The 25,784-nt window shown below is 40.8% G+C and overlaps 1 long non-coding RNA gene across 1 annotated transcript in view; it reads right to left on the reverse strand.

Annotated features, from left to right (window-relative positions):
* Positions 1-413: 413 nt before the first annotated feature.
* Positions 414-25,784, reverse strand: part of LOC306647521 — a 60,258-nt gene continuing 34,887 nt past the window's right edge. Inside the window, exon 3 of the long non-coding RNA XR_013760116.1 lies at positions 414-2,034. This is a non-coding gene — a long non-coding RNA (uncharacterized lncRNA). The remainder of the gene's footprint in view (positions 2,035-25,784) is intronic.

The following is a 25,784-nucleotide window of genomic DNA, read 5'->3' on the forward strand; positions in this document are numbered from 1 at the left end:
AGATTGTGGGCTCGCTGACAGCAGGGACCTGCAGCCCAGCAACCCTGACCCCATGCGCTGAGTGTGCAAAGGCCCCACAAGGGCTTTCTGGGTGAGCCCTGTGTGGCTTCCCCAAGCCTGAAAAAGAGCTCCTAGCTGGACTCCAGTCTGACTGCTAGACTGTGATTGAAACTAAAAACGAAATGCCATCAGTTTGGTCCAGAATTCCCACCAGGGCTGCAGATACAAAAACCACAGATGACACTCGTTACAGTATACTCTCAAAAGACTTTCCTTGGCCTCTGAATGTAGTGGTGCTTTTGAAATAGATACAAGCCCTTCCATGCCTGCTGGGTTCCATTTTGTAATCCACTGCAACCATTAATAAGAAAAATAAAAAAAAAAAAAGAAAGTCTCTCATAAGCTACCACTTTAGCCACTTTCTTATTCAGAACCAGGAATGGCCCCCAGGAGGTGAGACCTCCAACCTCTCAGGCAGGAGAGAAACACAAACCTTTCATGCTCTCTATTCAGAGGCATGGAGCCCATGGTGGGGGCACTACCAATCACAGCCAACTGCAAGATTCCAGGCAGTTCAGGATCAGCAGCCCATGGAATGGAGACTTCAGTGCATAACGGTCAGTGCACTGAAGATTCCACACTCATCCCTGCTGCAGTCTTGGGTTCAGTTGAGGCCCCATAACTCAGAGTCTGTGATGATCCTTGAAGGCATTCCCATGGCCAGCTTAAAGAGCTCATGCTCCCCGAATTGTACATTCCGCCCTACCTTAATGTGCTGCCTTCTCTTTCTGAGAAAAGGGCCCAGGGAGGTGGACCTAAGGAAAGAAGGTTGCCACCCATGAGGTCCACCAACCTCGCTCTTTTCTCACAGTGTCTTTCTAGGAATTTACTTCAGACCCATTATCCCACAGTGAAAAAGCAGTAGCATCCTTTCAGGAGTGGATGTTGCCTGACCTGTCTGCCTTAGATCCACCTGTGTCATTCTAAGGCTGTCACAGTCCCCTAACCCACTCCCCTGGAGGAGGGCAAGAGTCCCAGCTAAGCCATCATGATCCCCATAGCCCCAGCAATAGTGGCTGGTCCAAGGAGAGTATGTGACTCCACTTGGGTTGCCCGAGCTCTTTCCTTGAACTGGTGCAGCCATTACATGAAAGCAAGCATTGTGTCCTCCTGGGGGTGCTAAGCTAGGAGGATGGAATCTCAGGCTGAACACTGGGACCTGCCCCCAGAGGGGAGTCAAACCACAGAGGATGTGGGTCGGGAGTGAGAAACAGGAAGACGTGCCCAAATTTCTTTGCCAAGGCTCTGGATCCTTTAGTTCTTCCCTTGGTCTTGTAAGCTACTCCTGGTGCTTTTCTTCTTTTGCTTAAGATAAAGTTGGGTTTTTATATTTTATAAGAAAAGGAATCATAACTAACATACTCCTTGACTTTCCTTCCAACTAGCTTCGACACTTGAAGAAAAGTAGCCCCCTCACCATCATTTAGGCATCAGGGAGGAGTCAGAACAGAGGAAAGAAGAATGCACAAAACAAGTCGTACACAGTCTCTATAGAGTGTGGCCATGTCTAGCCGCAGTAAGCTGTGTGAATGACCCAATAAGTGGAAACTCCAAAAACAATGACAGCAATGACATTCTGGGACACTCCCAGCTATGCCCATGGCAAAGTTGACCCAATCCTGGTCAAAACTCAACTGAAGAGAAGTTAACATAGATTTGATCAATCGAGTTAAATAGCAAGGAAGAGCTGATCGAAATATCAAGCAGAATTGACATACGTGGCTGCCAATTTGGGGGTGTTGCAATGGAACAAATAAAAGCAATTGAGTTGTCCAAAATCCTCCAAAACAAAATGAAGTCGACCCTTCCCTATAGAAAATAAGGGAGAATACAGGAAGTAACTCCCAGTCCCCTCTTCCCAGTTCCCAATATGACCACCCCTCATGTCCTTTTATCCAGCTGAAGTAGATAATATTCTCACACACATGCTTGAGAGCCTCCTTGTTTACTTGAATTCCTGGGTTGTCTTCTGACCTGCATAACAGAAAACAGAAATTAACTATTTCAAGAGTTGGCACCTGAGGTTTTTGGGGTTTTTTGTTTTAGAAAAACAATTTTTTTAGACCCCCTATATTAAGAGACATACTTAGCTAGACTGAATTGCATGAAGAATTTGAGACCTCAAACCTGCTTTATAAGGAGAGCAATAAATAAACACAGAGGTTAAACTTTGCTACTGAAGAAATGATCCAGAAGGTTGGAGGTAGACAAAAGAATGTGAGAGAGGAGATGAGATGCCACAGCAGGAAGCTGGAGCCTGCAACCTCCCCCGGGGGGAATGGCCATGGGAGTTCTGAGCACAGGTGTCAAATCTATGCTTGTAAGTTTTTGTATTTAAAACATGCAAACATCCTCCCCATCTTCGATCTTTAATAAAGTCTGATAGCACATGTGCATTGGCAAAAAAGGAGAAAACACATCGCCACATGTGGGCTGGGCTGGACAGACAGGAGCAAAGAGAACAGTGGTGGGGACAAGATGCACAGGAGCTCAGCAGCAACAGAAACCTGGCCTTTGGAAGTAAGAGCGAACCCCAGCCAGGTTTGCACAGAGACTTTCAGGAGGACATTGACTTTTTCACAAGAGCAGATGTCTTCAGAGTTTCTTCTAAAACCCTATGTTTTCAAAGCCCTCTGCCCGTGGTTGGCTTGAATACTAAACTGTATTTTCACATGCCTTATCCACTCTCAAACTTGAACTCTTGAGGATAGGGTCATTTCTTAACCATCCCAGAGCCTGGCACAAGGCCTAGTATGCATTTTTTAAATTGAAAATAAACTTTATTTTTTAGAACAGCCCTAGATTTACAGAAAATTGCAAAGTTAGTATAGAGAGTTCCCATAAACCTAACACCCAATTTCCCCTATTATTAAAATCTTCCATTAGCACGGACATTTGTCACAATTAATGAACCAATATTCCCACATTATTATTAACTGAAGTCCATACTTCATTCAGACGGCCTTGGTTTTTTACCTAACGGCTTCCTCTTGTTCCAGGATCCTATCCAGGATGCCATGTTATATTTGGTCATTGTGTCTCTTTAGGCTTCTCTTGGCTATGACGGTTTCTTACCATCTCCTTGCTTTTCGTGATTTCGGCAGTTTTGAAGCACTGGTCAGGGATTGTAGGATGTCCCACAGTTGGAATTCAGCTGGCATTTTTCTCCTGATTAGACCTGGGTTTGGAGAGGAGGGCACAGAGGTGAGCACCCTTCTCACCACAATCATCAAGGGCACCTGCTGTCAAGATGACTTAGCACTGTTGATTTTGACCTTAATCACTTGACTGAGGTCATGTTCACCAGTTTTCTCCCTGCACAGTCACCTTCCCCTACCCCCTTTTCCACACTTAACTCTTTTGTAGAAGTCATGACGCATAGCCCACACCAAGAGGAGGGCGAGTTATGCTCTACCTCCCTGGGGCCAGAGTAGCCACATGAGTTATTTGTATTTCCTCTACGTACAGTCTGCATTAATCAGTTTTGCATCACTAAGACCAATATACTCAATAAGACCTCAGAGGAGGAAAAGTTTTTTGGGTTCTCAGTTTCAGAGGGATGTGGTGGAGGAAAACGGCTCAGCTCATGGCAGGCAAGAAGCAGAGAGAACTTGAGTGCAAAGATTCAGGGATAACATAATCCCCAAGGACACCCAGTGACCTTCCTCCTGTCATGCCCTACCTGCTTTCAATTACCACCCATGCATCCATTCAGATCATTAACCTATCAAATGGATTAATCCACTCATTAGGTTACAGCTGTCATAATCTAATCATTTCACCTCTGGATGTTTCTGCATCATCTTGCACATGAGGTTTTGGGGGATACCTTGTATCCAAACCACAATGGAATATTTGTGTATTTTCCCCACTTATTTACTTATTCGATCATTTATTTGCATCAGTATGAATACATGGGTAGCAGTCATACCTTGGGTTAGAATCTAAAACCACCTTATTTTATCGATTGAATTGTTCCAGGTTTGTCCACTGGGAGTGCTTTCATTTGGCTCCTCTGTCCCTTTGACCTATTCCCATCACTTGGGCTTTTGGAGGTACTATTTTGTTTTGTGGGGGGTTGGGATGGCTTTCATTGTAGTTGCTTTGTTTTTTGCTGGTATAATTTATAGCACACAAGATGCTCCATTCTTATCTGATATATTTCTTGCCCCAAGCCTTAGAATCCAAGAAGACCTGATTTCTTGTTTGGGACAATGGTATTAGAACCATGACCTTGGTCCCAGCTATATTTGTTATTGGGATGTTGTTTCTACTAGGATTACTCAGCTGACCAAGCAGAAATGAAGGAAGATTCCTGTCAGGTCCACATCCCTGCAAGCCACTGTTACTTCCAGGGTTCTTGATTATTATTGTCTTTAAATTCTAGTCACTCTAATAGGTGTGTAGTGGAATCTTGTCATTTTACTTGGACTGCTATAATGACAGATGATGTTTAGCATCTTTTCATATAGGAACTTATAATCTACTTGCATATCTTCTTTTGTGAGGTAACAGTTCAGATATCTCCCCCATTTTAAATAAGATTACTTATTTTCTTATTTCTGAGTTCTAACAGTTCTCTGAAATCAGACGTGTGTTTTACAAGTATTATGTCCCAATCCATGGCTTCTTTTTATTCTCTTAAGGGTGTCACTTAAAAGTCTGGCTTTTCAGCTTTCATTCATTTTAACAAAGTCCAATTTATCAACTTTTTCTCTCATGGACCATGCTATTGGTATTGTATCCAAATTTCATTGCTAAGTCAAAGTCACCTAGATTTTTTTTCCTATATTGTCTTTGAGAAACTTTATAGTTCTGTGATTTACATTTAGATCTATGCAGCACTTTGAGTTATTTTTGTGAAAGGCGTAAGGTCTGGGTATTTATTGGCTTTCTTAATTGGCTTTCATTTTGCATATAGACATCAAACATTTGCGGCACTGTTTGTTGGAAAGAGTAAACTTTTTCCATTAAACAGGCTTTATTCCTTTGTCAAAGGTCAATTCACTGTGTTGTGCCAGAGTTGTCCCACGACCCACTTGCCTATTCTTTCATCAGTACCCCACTGTCTTGATATGGTAACATTGCAGTTAAGTCCTGAAGTTGCTCAGTGTTAGTCCTTTGACTTTGTTCTTTTTCCTGGACCTTGCATTAGCTAATCTGGGTCTTCCATCTTTACATAAACTTCAGAATCAGTTTATTATTATCTACAAAACAGGTTGCTGGGATTTTTATAGGATTTGCATTGAATCTATTGATCGGGTAAGGAATAGTTGATGGTTTAACAATATTGAATTTTTCAATCCATGAACATGGAATATCTATATATTTCAAGGTTTGATTTCTTATTTCAGAGTTTTGTAGTTTTCTATGTGTAGATTTCACACATATTTGTTAAATATGTCATCAAGTGTTTCATTTGTGGAGTATTATTATAATTTTTTTTAAATTCCAAATTTCCATTATTAATTTCTGGTATATAGGAAAGCAATTGACTTTTTTCACATTATCTTATATGCTATAACATTTCTATAATCACTTCTCAGTTAAGGAGTATTTTGAAGATTACTTGTGATTTTTCAATCATATCATCTGAGAACAGAGAGGACTTTATTTCTTCCTTTACAGTGTATACTTTTTGTTTCTTTTTCTTGTCTTATTGCATTACTAAGGACTTGCAGCACAGTGTTGAATAGAGGTGATGAGAAAAAACATCCTTGCCTCATTCCCAAACTTAGGGATGAAGCATCCCCTTTCTCACTATTCAGTCTGATATTAGCTATAGATTTTTGTACAATTTCCCTATAAAGATGAGGAACTTCCCCTCTATTCCTTGTTTGCTGAGAATTTTCATCATACAGTGATGGGCTACCAGATCTGCCTTCAAGGGACAACTTGCTACCCCAGTTAGCAGCTCCATCCAAGCCTGCTTCAGCCACAGAGCCACCTTGCCGGTTGCAGTTTTCCTTGTGCAATTCACTTTCAGTGACTGACTGAGGTCGGCCATTTCAGTCTATTGGGGTCAACTCAAATGGATAGCAGCTCAGAGTTCCCCATGAAGTCAGCCAAACCTGTATCGCAGTTCAGTTTTTCCCCTGCACAGCCCTGCTTCTCCCTTCTCTGTTAACAGGTGCTATTTCTCATAAACATCCTGCACACAAAATCTGCCTTGGCGCCAAATACCAACTCATTCTACATGCCATTCCGTGAATGTTAGGGCAGATCTTTTTTTCATACCAGACCATTGTCTACTGCATGGGGGAAAGGGAGAACAGACAAAACTTTCCTTCCCCCTTTGGTTATCCTGTGAGCATGCCAAATCCCAATGCTTAGATTCAGGGTCTGTGTGCATTTGCTAGCATCACTCCACAGAGATTCTTCTATGACTTCTCATGCACATTGCAGGGTAATTCAGCTATTAACAGAAAGGCTTGGACACTGAAATGGCCTGGTTCCGGCTCTCAGACAAGGGAGGAGTCCAAGTGGGCAGATGTCACCACCCACTACCAAAACCCCCAGACATAAAACCAAAGAGCTAAAAGGAGGGGTTAGAAAGACAGAACCAGTCAGAGGTTGTCCCCACTTTAGGATCAGATGATATCAAGAGCAATACCTTGCATTAAAGAGTAGATTCTCAAAAAATATTTGCTTAATGACTTATTAAGCACTAATTTGGAGTTGAGAGTGCTGGCTCTTGGTCCCAGTCTTTGAACACATGCTTTATGACTGAAGGCTTACTGTACAACTGATAGGGACTGGTTAATTTCCACACAATTTCTAAGCAATCCACACGTTGATACTTTATAAGTATCATATAAGTATGAGCTTTTTATTTCTGTAGATGGTTGACTTTTTCACAGTAGCATTGCTAGCCAACCAATATTTCTGTTTGCATAGCATCTCCATCTTTGAAGGTAAAGCAATGTTTGTGTAATTATATAAATACTTTATTGCATTTGTTCTTATTGGGTTGCAAAACTGAGTGGAAGAAGAAAAATGTGCTGATAGCCATGATAAGAAGCATAGATCTCATTAACGTAATACAGTTGAGACAAAGATAGAAATCATTACTAGGCCTGTGGAAAGTGATAAGTCATTAGCCTCAATCAGATGCTCATTGACTTCAAGCTGGTCAACCCTGTGCTCTATTGAGAGACAGAACGAAATGAAAGAACATGTATGAGAAGTATACATCATCGAGGACGATGCCTAAAAGACAAGGTATAATTAGAATGCTAGAATGTTTTTTATCTCTCTGGTTAACAGAACCCACAGGTAATCTTGTTGAAGTTTTCAGTTTGACTTTTGCAAAAATTTTATGCACAAAACCAGGAGAATGCTTCAGTCATTGTGTGACCTTCCTTCCACTCTTACTGAGTTGCTGCATATCCCATTTTAGACAATAAAATCTGTGATTTAGCAATACCAGTTTTTAGTGTCATATTTGAAAGAACTTTATTTTGTAAGTACAAGTATATTGACAATTTTGTTGTCCTAAAACATAGATAAAAACAGACAGGAACAGGTGTAACAACAGGTATGGATAGAGGACAGGTGTGGGTACAGATATAGATATTTGTACCTAGGCACTTTAGCACCCTCCTTTTACTGGAAAGCAGTCCATGAGGATGGGTGTTCAAAAAACACAGAAGAGGACAGTATGGAAGGGACAAGGGGGGAGTGAAGAGAAAGGCGGAGAGGAGACTCCTAAACCCAGTCTGGCCCTTCCCCCAAGCTGACCGCTTCCCATTCTTCAGAACTAGACAAATTGCCTGACTCTGCTTCTCTTCTGCCTCTTATCCACCATTCCTTCTATTGAGACCTGAGCCCAGCTTGCCCAGACACATTTATTTTAAACGGCACTGCACCTGGAGAGACTCAAGCCCTGAGGGTGAAGGAAGCCAACCTCCAACCCGGGCCTCCTTAAGTGGAGCAATATGAGAGGAGGATGGTGGCCTCTGACTCATTTTTAAGAGACTACAAATAATAAAGTAAGTTCAATATTTTCTTCAATACTGAAAACCTCTGTTTTCCTCGTGCTCCAAAATTTTGCTGATGACAGGAAAGCATTTCAAAGAACACGCAGCAGACATTTTTCATTTCAGAGTTTACATTCTTGATTTTGACAATTTGTGAGAGATCTGGAAGCCTGTGACATGAGGTGATTTGCAATTCTGCTAACCCCCTAATTTGAGTCCACCTCCACTGGGAGCTGGTGGGTGGTGGATAAGCCGGTACCCACATCCTGATATGAGTTCATTGCTCACTGCAGTTTCTTGAAGGTCTTGAGACAAATATTAGGAATCTACCATAGAGCTCAGTACTACTAGGTATTAGGATCATAATACATAAAAATGCAGAAGGTCCCACGGGGCCATCCCTACCTATCAGAGCCAACTGCAGCTGATCAGAGTCCAAACTGGACAATCCACCTTCGCTTTAAATTCTGCCATGGCATTAAGCATGATCATTAACATAGTGATCTAGAAATTTCTGGGTTTCTCATATGAACGCTTAGGTGTTAGGAAAATATTTTGCCCACGAGTGTCAAGTACTGATATGCTTTGTCATCCGTGGTGGACACTATTGCCTGCCAATGTCTGCCCCCATGTCTTGCTAATGGTGTCCATAGAAGCAACAGATTCAGTCCCCACTTCGTCTGCCCCCCCCCCCCATGTCTAGGGGTGGCCTTATGAATCCAGGCCTGGCTAGAGAGACGTAAGAGGAAGCCATCTGGGTAACTTCAGGAAATTCTGCTTCCACACAAAGGGGACAGAGGTAGGCTGAATCATTGCTCCTACCCTCCTCCTTGAACACAGCCATGAGATTCAAACTTCTGGAAGCCTTCCTGCAACCATGAGGCAATCATCAGCAGAGAACAGTTCAGTTAGGGCGTAAGAGAAGGAGTAGCAGCAACAAGCAACAGGGAAGGGACTGCCGCAACAGTAGGTCCTGGCATTGTTGGGCCACTGCACAAGCATCACAGACTTCTTTGTGTAAGAGCAAAATAAACTGTTCTTTGTGACCATCGTAAGTACATCTGTTTCTTTTGGTTGAACAAATAGAAACACATCATTCACACACAAAAAATTCCCGACATTTTGAACCCACTATTCCGGAAGACCTTCTGCCCCACGTTCTATGACTGTGGAAGGCTAGGAGGCTCTCTGAGTGGCAAGCTCCTTCCCTCAGACCTACCTCGTATCTCTTACTCAGGGCATAGAGCTTACATGGGAATCCTACATTTGATTTTCACCACATTTTCTTTAGTAGGGTTTATACCCCAGGAGAAAGAAACCTTTGTACTACGGTCTGTCCTGACACCCCTTCCTGTCTGTCTCATCTTTGATGTCCCAAGGAAGAGGCAGATCCCAAGGAAAGAACTGGCAAAGGCTGTCACTAGCTTTCTGAATCATACTCAAGTGGCTCTCAAGAACCCCAAGAAGACTTTGGACTCTGGGAAGGGTGAAAAATGAGTGAGTGAAAAGAAGACACGGCCTCTTGGACATTTCCATGACTACACATGTGCCAGGGGATACTCAGCTGAGCAAGATCTTCTAGGGATCCAGTAGCTAGGAATACATAAAGCTCACACTTCCATTCAAAGGGCAGTAAAACTCAGCTCAATTAAGCCAACATTTGTGGAAGCACCTACTACAATCTAGGTTGTACGAGAGGAGCTAGGGGCACGAGGAGGGGTAAGGCAGGGCTCTGGCCATAAGGAGATCATACTCTGATGAGATCTATGCTCCTTTGACGATAAACTGGTAATTCTCCATCTTAAGCTTGCATCCAGGTAGGAGTGTGCTAACTCCATCTTCCCCAGACTCGAAGAGCTTCTCTGTATTACTAAGCCAGATGCTGTTTACTGCACCTCATGCTGGGGGTGGGGGGTAGATGGGCTCGTTAACTTACCATTCTTCCTCAGCCTATGCCATTCTACAGGCAGGATGCCCAGCCTAGATGTCAACTTTTTACAAATAACAATTGAAGCTGTCAGTTATCTTGATGAGCAGCGCTCCAGTGAACGAACAGCATAATTGGGGGGTGAAGTGTTAGCGAGCTAATTTCTTTTTTGCCAGCAACAAGAACAAAGCATCTTTCCGGGGATAATGTATTTACTGTTATTATTTGGTGTGTAGCACATAAATTCCAAATAATATAAGAGTTGAAAATATAAAATTTCTCAGCTTTTCAGAGAGGCAAAGCTTATAATCTCTCAGGTTTCAAAATACAGAGATTCACAGAACCCTATTTCTCTTTTCATTTTTTGTTTTTAATTTTTCTTTTTCTTTTTTTGCCTGATCTTAAACAGAAAAATCTCAGTGCTTATTTTTCTTGAGTATTTGTATGCTAAAATACAAGGCAGCAAGACTATAAAAAGACCCCAGTGTTTAAGCCTCAAGGCAAAGATGATATGAATTTAAATGATCTATGACATTGTCCTCTCATGTACTGGATGGCTCGTTATTAAGTCAACCAAAATGTAACTTCTGGTATCCTTTCCACTTCTCCTAGTCTATAAATCCAAGACTCCAACTGAAATGTCAAACCCCCGTGAGGCCTCCCTTCCCTCCTGCCAGCAATGCTAGCCTTTCTTTGCTCCCCAGAGCCATCCACTTTCTGCCCCTCTATCATCTGGCCCCTCCAACCTGTGTTCAATGGTTGCTTGCCTTTCTGCCATTCCCTTTAGTCAGTAAGGTCCTGGGAGTTGAGGACTCGGTTTATTAACCTTTGTGCCCCAGGGTCCTGTACAATTCCTTGCACATAAAACATCAACAAGTATTGGACCAATGAGAAAAAGGGAAGAAGACCTTGGGAAGGGGGAGCCTCTTGGTGAATGCTTGTCACTTTACAGTACCACAGAGCAGAGCCAGGGGCTCAGGCTCCAGGAGGCCAGCAGAGGGCAGCAGAGAGCCTAGGAGCAGAAGCTCCTCTGCAGGAAGCTCAATCCCAGGAAGAGGGTGCCCCTGGAATTATGGGCAGAAGAGGCCATGCAGCAGGGTAAGGAGGACAAGCCCAGTGACACCAAAAACCAGGACACATGGTTGTCAGCTGCCATGGGATGCAGAGGTAGGACATGGAACCTGACAGAAATGTAGGAGGACACTAAGAAACAAAAGGGGCTCCCAGAGTGGATCCAAAACAACTGGGGTGGCTTGCAGCGTGTAGATCAAGGCCTCATCTAAAGGTCCACAGTCCTGGCCCCAGCAGGGAATGTCTCTCAACTGGTCTCAAGTTCTTGAGAGAGAAATAGCTGAAGGAGAGGAAACCCAAACATCGACATGGTCTGGGTCCCTAATAGGAAGCTCGAACTTTACCCAGCCTAAAAATTAGACGCCACTAAGGCAGAAGTTGAGCAGGAGGGAGACCCTAGGCAAAAGGCAGCAACGAAGAGAAGGCTCTGCTGGTCACTCAGAAGTGCCAAGAGCACTGGGCCTGAGAAGGGGCTTGGAAGAACTGATTCTGAAGTGACCAAGCCTCTCCCTCGTCCTTCTTACAGCCCAGGACATTCACACCCGGCCATATTCTGCCTCTCAGCACTAAACTACATGGCTCCCCTTTTAAATTATAGTCACTGCAAAAGCCCCTCAACTGTCCCAGTTGCCACCTTATATAATCAATGGTTCCTCACTGAACAAAGTCCCAGTGAGGTCAAAGTTCAAAGAACCAAGACAGAAAATTAGGAACAAACCCAACCCACCGGTCACATACCCACAGAGCTGTGATCTGGAATTGCACCTTATGGCTGCAAAGCCCTGCCTGGAGCTGCTGGAGGTGGTATCTGTAAACCAGGAGATGATCACAATGCAGAATCTCAACCGCCCCCAGACCTACTGAATTAGAATCAGTATCTTAACAAAAGCTAAGTGATTCATGTGCCAGTTCCATTTGAGAAGCCCCGTCCACCCTCCCTGAGCCCTGCCTACATCTCTGACCATAACTTGAAGCACTTTCCACTGGGTTCCTGCCACATAGACCAACCTTCCTTTGTCTCCCCAAATATGCCATACTGAGTCTCACCTTGGGGTCTCTGTTCTCTCTGTTCCCTCTGTCAGGAGCCATTGAACAGTTTTTTTGACATTCAGATCTTGATTTAAGGTCAACTCTTGGAGAGGCCTTTCCTCCATACCCCAGCCAAATGAAATTTTGGAGCACTGTCAACTAGAGGTAGTTTTACTTCCATGCATGGCACATGGTTCCCCACCTTCGGCAGACACCAGAACGCCTGAAAAACTTTAAAACGGGTCCCTGTGCCCAGTCCCAGAGTTTCTGATTCAGTTGGTCCAGGGTGGAGTCTCATTTACATTTCCAGCAAGCTCCCTGGTGATGCCAATGCTGTCAAATTGGGCCCACCCTTGGAGAATCCCTGGCACTCTCTCATGATATTTTCCTTGGCCTCCCTCTATGTAATGCCATCTCTACTCCACATCTGTTGAATGAGGGCAAGGAGTTTGTATGCTTGTTCACCCCGTATCTGCAGTGCATGATTCATAACAGGTACTTTGTTAAAGAATGAATAAATTTGCAATCAATTCTTCTCATTACAAATTTTGTATCATTTGTGTTTTGCTTAATCTAATTTAGCAACAACTTTGCATTCTGTCCTGTGCGTGTACATAATCAGCCACGAGAGAGTTGTATTTATCAGCCTTATTACAACATAACAAAATATGTAAACCACATTTGGCGTTAACTGTATTTTATCTATGTCTGTTATTGACAGTATATTTTAGGTTGTTGACTTCATTAGTTGGTCTTCTTAAGGACAGAGATTTCACCCAATACATTACTAAGAAAATAGCCCCTTCTTTTTAAAAACATGAACTCATGGTACTCTTTAAAATTGTGTGTGACATCCTCACACATAAAATCAAGAGAGAGAAAGAAACAATGTAATATATTCTTATAGTAATTTTTCATAGCCTTCAAAGTAACATTTCTCATACATCAGAATTAAATACATCATCATAAAGTTTCACTGATCGTTAAGAATGTCTCAGAAACAACCAGGTTCCTGAATCGATCATAAAATGATATTTCACCTGTGGATCAATTGGATCTTGCCTCCACGAAGTTCTATCAAGTCACCCATTTCCTGAAGTTACTGATGAAACCAGGACACTGTCCAGTGCCTCAGGCGCCCCTCCCCTTGCAGCTCACAGGTCCTACAGCAACAACAGCCACATTGATCCATGTACACAGTCGTGCTCATCTGCTTCTCCTGTCGCCCACATCCTCCTTGTCACAGCCACTGACACCCCCATCTTCCTAGCTGGTTCCCCTGACAGGATCCCTGTCACCTGGCTTTCTGTCCCCACCTGGGTCTCCTCCTCTCTGAGAGTTAGCTCTGTCTTCATGTCTTTAAAGCTGAGGCAGAAGTCCTCCCTGCACAGAAGACCACAACTGCAAGCCAGGTTTGCAACTTAGGAATCTAACCCTGACTTCACTCCACAGTTGGTCACTGCGGGGAAGCAGCTGGGGAAGAACAGGGCCCAGAAGGAGTGGCCTTGCTAATTAAGCCAGATTCAAGGTATCTAGAGTGCAGTGTATGCTGCAGAGGCTAAATGTCAAAGCCAGGGAGCCAGCTTGTGGAATGACAGACTCTCCCTGTCAGAGTGCTGACAGGGAGGACAGCTGTGGCTGGGGAGAGGCACTCTCTGTGGCTCCACCATGTCACAGCCGTCCTTCCTGGGCTCTAATGACCAGCCCCTGCACTGAGGGAGCAGGGTCCTTAGAGAGGGCTTCTATCACCCTGGCTATACTTGTGAAAAGATTACTAAAAGCACTGACAGAGATGACAATGGGTGTCTGAAAAGGAGGCTTCATCACAAGCCACAGGCTGGGACCCAAATCAAATATTCTATCAATTCAATAAGGTTGATTTGATGACTCTGAAGATCCAGCTTTGCTTTGAATCTTATCAATTATAAAAAAACATTGACTCAATTGTGATTTGAAGGGACTTACAATGAATATTATTTTTAAACACTTTGCTTCAGTTTTCAGTATAGAAAAATGTATTTTGGTGCATGACCTACAAATGAGCATTAATTCTGGCTTTCAGCACATAATTCCTTTTTGGTGTGGGACCTATGGATTCACCTAGTATAAGTACTTTATTGACTCATTGAGTCATTTTCTTTTGTCCTTTTTTATACTGACAATAATCCCATGCAGTAGGCAGAGCAGATATTAATTTTCATAACCCCATCCCATGGTTAAAAAACTCCAATTCTGAAAGACCAGGAGACTTGCCTGAGAGCCCAACATGAAGTGATGCAGGCAGGACCCCATTTGTGCTGACATGTGGGTCAGGGAAGAAAACCCACTAGGAAGTCCAGCTACTGACCTTGCTGACCACCAGCATCTCCTTGGAAATGCCTCCCCAGAGGGTTTCTTCAATCAGGTAGTGCTCCCTAATAGCTTCACTCCTCTTTACGCAGCCTGGGGCTCTGCCTGCTGTCGAACAACTCACCGCGGTTGCTATGACTCATTCTTTATTTTCAGCTGCCAGAAAAGATCTTCTTCCATCCTCAATGGTGCTGGTGACTTCAACTTCCACTGAAAATTATTTTTCCACTGAATATCTTTGGTGGTTTGTGTAGGCAGAAAAAAATTTTCGATCTTAATTGAGTATTCTCTGTGATGTGTGTTCATCCACGTATGATGGAAAGGTCTTTTTCTTCTCCCTAGCCCCATCCAGCCTTATCCTTCTTCTGGGGCATGACTCATAGGAAGTTTGATTACCAGAAGGGTAGACCAGTAATATAACTCACTGTGGGGCAAGAGGAGACGGGACTCTACTAGCTTTATAAGAAACTACGGCTGCACCATGAAGCAGTAGACACAAGCAATATAAAATATATCTGTTACGATCAAAACCCACCAAGCAGCAGCATCATGCCTTTGTAGAGTGGAGCCAAATGGCACTAGATGGTTGACAAGCTGCTACAGAAACCAAGGAAAAGAAACAGGTCACTAGGAAGGGGAGAAATGGAAAGGAGACAGAGAGGCTAGGGATGGAAGGAAAAAGAGTGGGTACAAAGAAGATGGTTGAGGGGTGGGCATGTGCTTGGTCCCTAAAGCCAGATTTGAAGAATCTAAGAAATGAATGTCTGAGAGTTTTTTGAAGACATAAGGGAAGTTATTACCAAATCTTCTACCTATGACCTCAGTCCAACTTGAAAATAAAATATCATTTTGAATAATCTTTCAGACTTTACTTGATTCCCAAGTACTAGTTGCTTAATAATGGACTGGTCCACCATCACCTTCCAGAAGTGGGGTCAGAGGTCCAGTCATGCTTCTACTAACCATCGACCAAGAACCAGACCCTGCAATGGGAATGGGAAGATGATTAATAAACATGACCTTCCTTAGGAAACTCAGTTCTGGGGCCTCTTCAAGGACAATTACTACAATAGGCGATTTTATGTGTCAACTTTATTGAGCTAACGATGCCAAGAGAGCTAGTAAAACATTATTACCGGGAGTGTCTGTGAGGGGGTTTTGGAGGAGATTAGCATTTGAATCAGTAAACAGTAAAGAAGATCCACTCTTACCCACTAAGCTAAGACAACCATTTCTCCTGACATTGATCATCAGAGGTCCTTGGACCTTTGGACTACAGGATTTACACTGCGCCCCACCACCCTGCTTCGTAGGCCTCCAGATTCAAACCAGCTCTCCTGCTTCTCCAGCTTATTATGGGACTTCCCAGCCTCAATGATTTCATAAGCCAATACTAAATCACCTCTCATATATATCTCTATATACACTACTGGTTCATCTCTCTGGAGAACGCTGACCACTACAAACACCATTCTGTCATAAATTTTTCAATAAATACGTGAAGATTTTACCAAGACAATAGATAGAGATGGCTACTGCAATCACATCATGAATTAGAAACAAACATGAAACTTGGAGCAAAACCTTTGAGAACAACAACTTCTGTCCCTTCTTAGAACCAAATAATATTCCTGAAGCATTTTTTGCATGCATCATTTCTTTTGTATCTTTATTCATATGAATAAGAATGATGAGTACATGTGAGGTATGACTACTATTGTTCTCACAGAAGAAAACAAAGGTCAGGAAATTTCATAAACTTGAGCTCACTTTGCTTTTGCTTTATCCTGAACTACAAATCCTGGGCTAACACAACCCACTAGACATGACCCTTTTGGAGAGAACAGCAGCAAACACTAGGACATAACACCATCTTTGATTTGATTAGTTTGCAGAGTCCTGTGATCTGTCTTGACCTCTGAATATTCAATCTTTGGTAATGGTCATTCTGGTTACCAATTCAAATTATTTCACACCAAATATTCTTTATTATTTTAAAACAACAAAAATTACAAATATGACACTCAAGTAAATTTTAGAATTTAATATTACAACTGAATTCAGGAATTTCTTGAGGAAAAAGTTGGAGAAGACAGAATATAAGACTATTGAATGTTCCATTTTATTATGTTTTAATTTCTTTATGTTCAAGCGAATGAAAATAATTCTAGTAACTTTTTTAGAATTAGAATTTTTTTTTTCTTTTTTAAAAAACCTAATAATGTTTATTCCTCACAGTGTTTCCTGTGGACATCCCTCACTAATTGTTCAACAGCATTCCCTATCAGGGCTTTCTGGGTTGGATTCCTGGAACCATTATGATTTGAAGCACTGTGGAACATTACAGGAGATTCTCTGCTGCTGAAGATGCTTTCTAAAAGCAAGACCGAGAAAAACATGAGCACAACAGAGATCAAAGTGAAATGACAGGATAGTGGATATGGGGAAGGGGAAAGAGAAGGCAGAAGTAGTCAGGAGAAGAGAAAAGAAAGAAGGAAAAAAGAGAGCTCTCTCTTTGGATCACTCCAGTCCTGGTCTTTCCCGTCCTCACTCCACATATCCATACATGACATATCACACACACACACACACACACACACACACACCTTCTTTGACTATTGTCTCAGTCCCACATGTCTTGCACGGGATGTAGAAATTGGCGACATCTTAATGATCCAGATATTCAAGAACACAACATTATGGCCATATGATACATTAATTTGCAATTTTTAAAAATAAAAATTTTAAAGAGTCTCAGAATGGAATCATTTACAAAAGTAGCTTCATGAAAGATTAATATGTAAGATGCTTTCTGTATTTGGTAATCTGCTGTACTTCCTTCTGGCTTTTTTTCTATATTTTTATTGGTACATTATAGTTGTACATAATGGTGGGATTTGTTGTTACATATTCATACATTCACACAATATAACACCGTAATTTGTTCCATATCACTCCCCAGTACTTCCCCTCGTTCTCCTTTTCTCTCCTGGGTCTCTTTCCTCTACTCTTCTTTTGATTTTCATGAGACACCCCCCAACACATACACTTTTCTTTTTCTTTCCCTCTCTAGCTTCTACTTACGAGAGAAAACATATGACCCTTGACTTTTTGAATTTGGCTTATTTTGATTAACATAATGGTCTCAAGTTTCATCCATTTTCCTGAAAATGACATAGTTTCATTCTTATTTATGGCTGAATAAAACTCTACTGTGTATGTATGCCACATATTCTTTATCCATTCATCCAATGATGGACATCTAGGCTAGTTCCATAGTTTGACTATTGTGAATTGTGCTGCTACAGTATGTCTTTAATTCTTCATAATAAATTCTGAGGAGTCATATAGCTGGGTCATATGGCAGATCTATGTCTGGTCTTTTGAACAACCCCCATACTTATTTCCATAGTAGTTGTACTAATTTACAATGTCACCAACAGTGAAAAGTGTCCCTTTTTCTCCACATCTCTCCAGCATTTATTATCATTTGTATTCTTGATGGCTGCCATTCTAACTAGAGTGAGAAGAAATCTAAGCATAGTTTTGATTTACATTTCCCTAATTGCTAAAGATGTTTAACTTTTATATATATATTTGTTGGCCATTTGTATTTCTTATTTTGAGGAGTATCTGTTTTGTCCATTTCCCCATTTATTAATTGAGTTACTTGGTTTTTGGTGTTGAGTTTTTTAAGTTATTTATATATTCTGGATGATAATCCTCTGTCAGAGGAGTAGCTAGCATGGTACAGACATAAAAACAGACATATAGACCAATTGTACACAATAGAAGACACAGAGACACACTTAAAAAGATATAGTCATCTGATCCTTCACAAAGGTACCAAAAACATACATTGGAGAAAAACAGTCTTTTGAACAAATGATGCTGGGAATACTGGTTATCCATATATAGAAGAACAAGACTAGATCCCTATCTCTCACCCTAACAAAAGTCAATGCAAAATGAATCAAAGACCTGGAAATGAGACGAGGAAGTATGCAACTCCTAGAAGAAAACTTAGGGTCAACCCTACAGCATATAGGCATAGGCAATGACATTCTCAGTAGGACCCCTAAAACTCAGAAAATAATTCCAAGAGTTGAAAACTGGGTTGACATCAAATTAAAAAGCATCTGCCTACAAAGGAAATAATTAAGAAGGTGAAGCGAGAACCTACGAAATGATTTTTTGAATAATTAAGACATACTTGTTAAGTGGATGAACAGATACGTGGATGATATACAAAACAGAAAGCTTTACTCATTGAACAGCATGACCCCAACCAGGAGATGCCTTCTGCATGACCATGCTGAACACCCACCCAACCCCTTGCCCCTTAGCAATGTGACTGGGATGCCAAAATTTTCTCTAAGGAATATTTTTAAGGTTGCCAAGGAAAATAACAGAAAATTTTAAACGGAGACTGCCACACACACATCCATGAGCATGCACACTTGTGAGCTCACACACACACCCAGAAACCCACATACCTGGAAGCCACGCATCCACCAATGCATAAGAGGAAACTTGGAGTTTGGATTACGGCTCCCACGTTCTCGATGGATCCACATTGTACTCCCGGATGAGCTGTCAAGCAGCCTGATAGCACTGTTTAAAACTCACAATTGGGCATATGTTTCAATTTAATCTAAGAAATAGCAAGGCCCATTCTGGCCAGTGATACGCTATTTATCTGCTTTCCTTCTTGGTTGTCAGTGTTTCTGAAAAGCCTGTGCTACAGGCGAAGCACTCTGATTAGGATATCAACCTGCCTTTGAGCAGGAGATGCCAACTGCCAGCCTGTGCTGAAGGCTGAATGCCCTTTTCCTTGGTGCAGAGGTGAAAAGCTGGAAGCAGGCAGGTGAGAGCCTGCTCCCCCAGGCCACCAGCTCGTTGGAGGTAAGGGCCAGTATCCAGCAACACCCTCTGTGGCAGATGAATTCAGGTGTCCTCCAAATCCTGGCTTTTCACTCCAAAAGATAAGCTTTGGTTATATTCTTAACAGTAAAAGGAAAAAAAAATACAAAATTCTGTTATTACTTTTCTCATTTCAAGGTGTATTACCTAAGAATTATGTGGATATATATAATCATGTTGTGTAAGATTCAGACACCCAAAATTACATCATTTAAAGCATGAATACTCCCTTTCCCTACTCTTTGGTGGGTAAACTTTATGTCATTTTCCCTAGATTTATTCACAGATATAAACACATTTTTAAAATAAAGGGATCCAGCTCTATAATCGGTTCTGTGGCCTGCCCTGCACTTCAGCAACATCCCAGAGTTCGTGCCTCATCTGAACACGAAGCTTTGCTCCACTCTTTGTAATCACTGCATGTCATTGCATAGAAATGTATACAATAATTTACCAGCAAGGCTCTTAATTATTACTTAGTTATTCACAGCTATGTTGACTCCAATTTTTTATTCCTGTAAGCAAAGCTAAAATCGGCTTCCTGGTAGGTAGATCTTCATAAAACATGTGCTTGAGAGTTTGTATTTAGTCTCCTATAAATGAATTGCTGGGTCAAAAGCTTGTGAATTTTGGAATTGAACTAATACCAACCAACTGCTTCCCAATAGACTTGAACGGTTCATGCTTCATCAAGAGCATGTAAGAATGTGTCTTTCATTGCCTTGTTGCAATGGACTGATATTATCAGGCTTTTACATTCTTTATATTCTAATGACATAATTTCATTCTTTATATGCTAATAAATGAACACTGTTATCTTATTTTAATTTTTATTCCTAACTACAAGTTTGCATGTGTTTATTTTCACAAATGTTTCGAACATCATTTTTTTTGGGGGGGGGGGGGCTTTGTGAATTGTTGATCTTTTATTTTCCTGTATATTTTTGAGTTGTCTGTCACTTATAGCTCTGATTTGTAGGAAGTAATTATTTTATATCAATGTTTTTCCAGTTATGTATGCTTAAAATATCCTAATCTGTCTGCTCAGAATGAACCTTAATTTCAATGTAAGCTTTATTAATTTGCCTTTGATATACTTAATTTTTTTTTTTATTTTTAACTTGATAACTTCTGTCTTTGTTGTTCAGTAGCATGTTAACATTAGGGAGCCTGGGAGAAGGGTATATAGGAACTCTCTCCTATCTCTGAAACTTATATGTAAATCAAAAATTGTTTAGAAAGTTTGCACATCTATCTCTATATGTGTGAAATACCTACATGTGTGAAACACACGCACACATTTTTTTTTCTTCTCCCTCCGGGGCATCTACATTTCATGCCTTCCCTGTCAACGATGATAAAATGCTAGTTTGCATTTTCTTCAAATGACTTTACATCTATGGTAGTGATGGTGGTGCTTTTTTGCATTTAGTTTGTTAATATACCTGGAATTTAATTTCTGTTTATAAAATATACAAAATGTGATATAATCTAAAATTTCATCCAGATATTTTTCCACACGAGAAGCCCTTGATCCCAGCATCACTTTTAAAATGCTGTTATTTTCCTACTGATTGAAGAATTTCCTTCATCATAAGCCATACTGCTGCCTTTGACTCAGTCCATTCCTAAACCTGTCCCATGTCATTCTTCAGCTTATCTGTGGTAAATCAATACCACACTTGGAACACTGCTATAGCTTCGCACAGTTTCTGACTTCTTTCTTGATTTATGTATTGTCCCTTTTATACTAACTTTGCGGCTCTTTGCTTAATTTATTGGTCTTGTTCCCAATTTATTTTTTTAAAGGAAAGTAAGTACCGTTACAAACTGCTATCTAACCACCCAGAAGTAGAATCTGTCTTCCCATTTATTCTTTTATGTCTTTCCATAAAGATTATGTTTTTAATATTCTTCATTCAGGCATTACTCATTTCTTAACTGTGTTTATTCCTAAGTTGCTGATGAATTTCATTTCTAGGGGAAATGGGATTTTTCTTTCCATTACGTTTCCTAAGTGATTATTACAGGTATTATTGATTTTGAGTCTGAATCTTTTTTTAATTGACATGTAATATTTGTACATACTGATGGAATTATAATTTGATACATGTATATAATATGTAATGGTCAAATCAGCATAACTAGAATTTCCTTCTCCCCAAATGCTATTATTTTGAGAATCCTTAGAGCTTGAATCCTTTGCCCATCGCTTTATGGAACACTTACTAACTCATTGGAGTCAATATTTCCATGAATTTTTCTTGGGTTTTCTCTGCTAAGCTCAGGCTATACACAAAGGAATGCTGATTGATGGTTTTCCTTGGATACTTTTATATGAGAAAGAGAACAGAAGGCTGGCTGGGGCTGACCAATATGCAGGCTTTGCTTTAAGATGGACGGGCACCCTAATCATCAAATGCCAAAACAGGGGACTTTAGGCTACTAGGTCCACACTGCTCCTTGGCTTGGCTTTCAAATTGCAGACTCCCTTCATGGCCACAAGATAGCTGCTGGGTCTCTTGGTTTTACTTTTAGGTTGATAGCAGAACTTTTCTCCTCAAAAAGTTAAACAAAGGTCCTGGGTTTGACTCTCAGTGGCCAGCACTGGACTGTGTACCCATTCCTAAACTAATCCCTGTGGCCAGGGGGCTAGATGGTTTAAATCAATAGGAGCTGAAACCTGCCAGTCTTATTTCCTGTAATCTATCACACTTGAGAGCAGTAAAAGGAATGTGGCTCCAGGGAGCACCTCTTTGGAGGGTACCTATCAGAGTGCTTCAGCCCTGACGAGTGAGAACTTCTCTGGGCCATTGCCTCGTCTCCTGGTATCAGTACTCAATTCATTGGCAAATTCCATTGCTACCTACTATTTCCTATAAAGACAGAGGAATCAACTGGCCCCCAAATATATACCCCTTTGATACTGCTTTGGTTCCTTGGATAAGTTGCATCTGGGTTACAGGATCTCTAGAGTGGATCCCCTCACTGCTGCAGCCTCACCTATCTATATTTTGGCTGTATTTTCCTCCATCCATTGACGCACATCTGCATGTTTTTTCAAGCTTCCTGATTGCACTCATTCATGTTGCCAGTGTGGTTACAAATTTAACTTCTTTTCTCATATCATCTCTTACATTTCACGAGATGTGGGATGGGAAGGAAGATAACTGAATACACTCCTTTCCTAACATTTTGATCCAGTCTCTTGGAATTTGTAAGACAAACCAAATTGCCCATGATCTCTTCACCTTTTAAACAATTATTTTTATTTCTGTTCAACCTCCTTTGATCTTTGTTCACAAATATAGACACATATTGTTCTAATCAAGATGTACTTAAAATTTTGCATTCTTCTCTTCTGTTTAATACATCTTAAACATTTTCCGTGTAATCTTCATAATTACCATTCTGATGTCTGCATAATTGTACATTAAGTTGATCTAGTATCATTTCCTTAACTACGCCCCAATTTTTCACCATTACATACAAATGGAAATTAGTATTTTCAAGCATTTACCTTCTCTTCTAAAGGATTATGTCCTTAAGACATATATGCCCAGGAATGGAGTTACAGGTGAAAAAACAGGAATAGTTTTCAGGTTCCAGGGCCATTGTGTCGTATTACATTTCAAAAGGATTTTACCAATGTGCTCTTTTTACCACAATCTTATCAGTATTATCATTTTCATTTTGACTTCATTAACATTATAACAAGCTACCTTGCTTTAATGATGGTTCCATTTTAATTTCTTTAAAGAATAGACAAAGTGAACATTTTCTTAGTTATTTGCTTTCACTCTTTTATAAATTATTAAGAATCTTACAAATTGAATAAAGTATGTATTCCTTATATTCAAATGAGTTTTTTAATATAGGGTATATAGTCATTAAAACCTGCAAAGGAATAGCAAATATCTCCCCCAATCTGTTGAGTACAACATTTAATGATAATTTTGATTTTATCATTATCCAAAACATTACATTTTATAATGGTAAATCTACCAACTTTATCTTTTTTTTTTTATTCTCTTCAAAATTATGAAAACCATCATTCATCTAAATTCTTATGGTAAATGTTTTAACTCTTTAGATATACAGAGTTGATCTTGGATAGGTCATTAGGTATGGACAGATGCCCCTACCCTGCCACAGACACTTTGAGAAAAACAGAGCTGAACTTAGGTAGTGTTACAGGGGAAGAAATTCATGGGACGTCCAATACAGTAGCCACCAGCTACATGTGGCTACACAACTCTTGAACTGTAAATAGTCCAAATTAAGATGTGCTAAAAAGGGTAAGACTTACGTCAAATTTCAAAGACTAGGTATGAAAAAAGAATGCAAAATATCTCATCAATAACCTTATATTGATTACGTATATTGAGTTAAAAGGTTCATATTTAATTTTTTTAACTTTTTAAATATGGCTACTAGAAAAGTTAAAGTTGCCCACGTGGCTTGTGTTTGTGACTCATGTTTCATTTCTATTGGACAGTGTTTCTCCCACAGATACCTCCCGTCATAGCTCTTGGTAAGAAGAAGACCTGAGTCCACAGAACATTGGCATTTATTACAGCTCTCCTCCTGGAGAAAAGACTTCCATCGCCCACTGCAGGAGCCCTCTGTGTCAAGACTACAGTGTGCTCAGCTTTGAGCACGATCCCAAGTCTATTCACTGTTGAAAACTCCTTGGAGCCCCCAAGGGCGAGTGTTCAATGCTAGGACCAACCAGTCCCTAACCTCAAGGAGTTTCTTGAAAAACAAACAGGCCTAGAGCCACCTTCCTCCCACTCTTAAATGTCTTTGCACAGTGCTCTCTAACTACTCTCCTCCTCACCCACAGTCCTGCTCTCTGAGGTGCTGCAGTTCATGGCTTCTGAAACATGAACTGGCAAATATGCTTTTTTCTGTTAATTATTTCAGGTGACACCAGATTCCAGATGGGACATTTGACACCTGTCCCATCTCCATAACTGCTTTTTCTAATAATAGATACTTATAGCATATGTGGCTAATAGTGCCCATTCTCTTCTTTAGTCTAAATTATCTAAATTTTAAATTAAAGTAATAATAACTGTGTATTCTACCAGTGTTCTCCCCAAAGCATTTTCATTCTAACGATCTCATCTAAGCCCAACAGTGTCCAAGTCTAACCTGCCAATTTGATGCATCCTTGTTCCATAATGTGCAATAATCTAGGGACAAAGTGAGGGATTCCAACCGCTGCTCCTCTACAGCGCTCACACCATAAGGCTTATTGGCTCAATCACTGAACTATCTGGAACAAAGCTCTCCCTTTAGAGCCTTTGCCAGGCTGTCATTACACAATTGCCTCTTATGCCATTACTAACTTTTCACCACTTTGCATGGGAATATGTATTTGTATGACAGTAAAAGTGATTAAATAACTAAGTGGACCTTGTAGTAAATGAGTTATTTCTTTGCAGCCATTATGTCTAATTTGCCATAGATTATTCAGTCTGGAGGCTTTTTAGAATCATAAGTAGCCAAGATCATTTTTCACCTCATCATCCCATTATCCATAATGAGAAAATACTTCTAAATGTGAAGATTACTCTTTCCAAAGATCCCTGGTGAACACTCCTATAGACATTAGTGAAATTTATTAACTACATTTTTTTGTAGCCGTAGCAGCATCAGAAATAAGATGCTAAAGGACACCCACATGATTCTGCAGGTGACTCTCAAGAGTCAGGTTCCTTCCGAGTTGTTCATGGGCCCTTGAGGATGATCTTACTGACCTACTGACTGACCACCTCACCACCCCTTACAGAACAAGATGTCAATGCGTTGGATTCACACACAAAGTTTTGAGGGGAAAGAAAAGGCTGACCTAGTGTGAAAATACCTGGGAAACGTCAGTGGATCTACCCAGACTCAGCTCCGTTCCGTAGCTCCACTCACTTCTGCACACACTTTATAGTTCAGAGAGGGTCTCCAAATTATCACACTGAACCCCAATTACTTGCAGGTGGGGAAAGCAAGGTTTGATAATAATCAGTGATATGCCCAATGTCACAGATGCAGTTAATACAAGAGCCAGAACCCATGCCCATACCCAGCTCTGAATTCAGATGCCAGGGGAAGGGAAATTCAAGAAATATTTCATAAAATTCTAGCATCTATTTGACCACTAACAATTTTGCAACTTTGTATAATAATCCACTTCACCAAAATGAGTAGAACCAGAGAATCACTAAGATTCCATATTACCTTAATGTTCAAAAGGCCCTGGAGCTCTAAAGATAATTCCTAATCTGTGTCTGTTCACTCTAGGCCTTCTGCTAGACCCTTGACACTGTTCCCAAAATGTAGTAGGTTCTTTCAGTTTCTGTTCCTTTTCTCCTAGTGTGTAATAAGACCCCAGGACCTCCGTTTTCTCCTACTCCAAGCAAAAGATTCTGTTCACACTTAGGTACTTC

Source organism: Sciurus vulgaris (genome assembly GCF_902686455.1).
Source record: "Sciurus vulgaris genome assembly, chromosome: 17".
Lineage (NCBI taxonomy): Eukaryota > Metazoa > Chordata > Mammalia > Rodentia > Sciuridae > Sciurus > Sciurus vulgaris.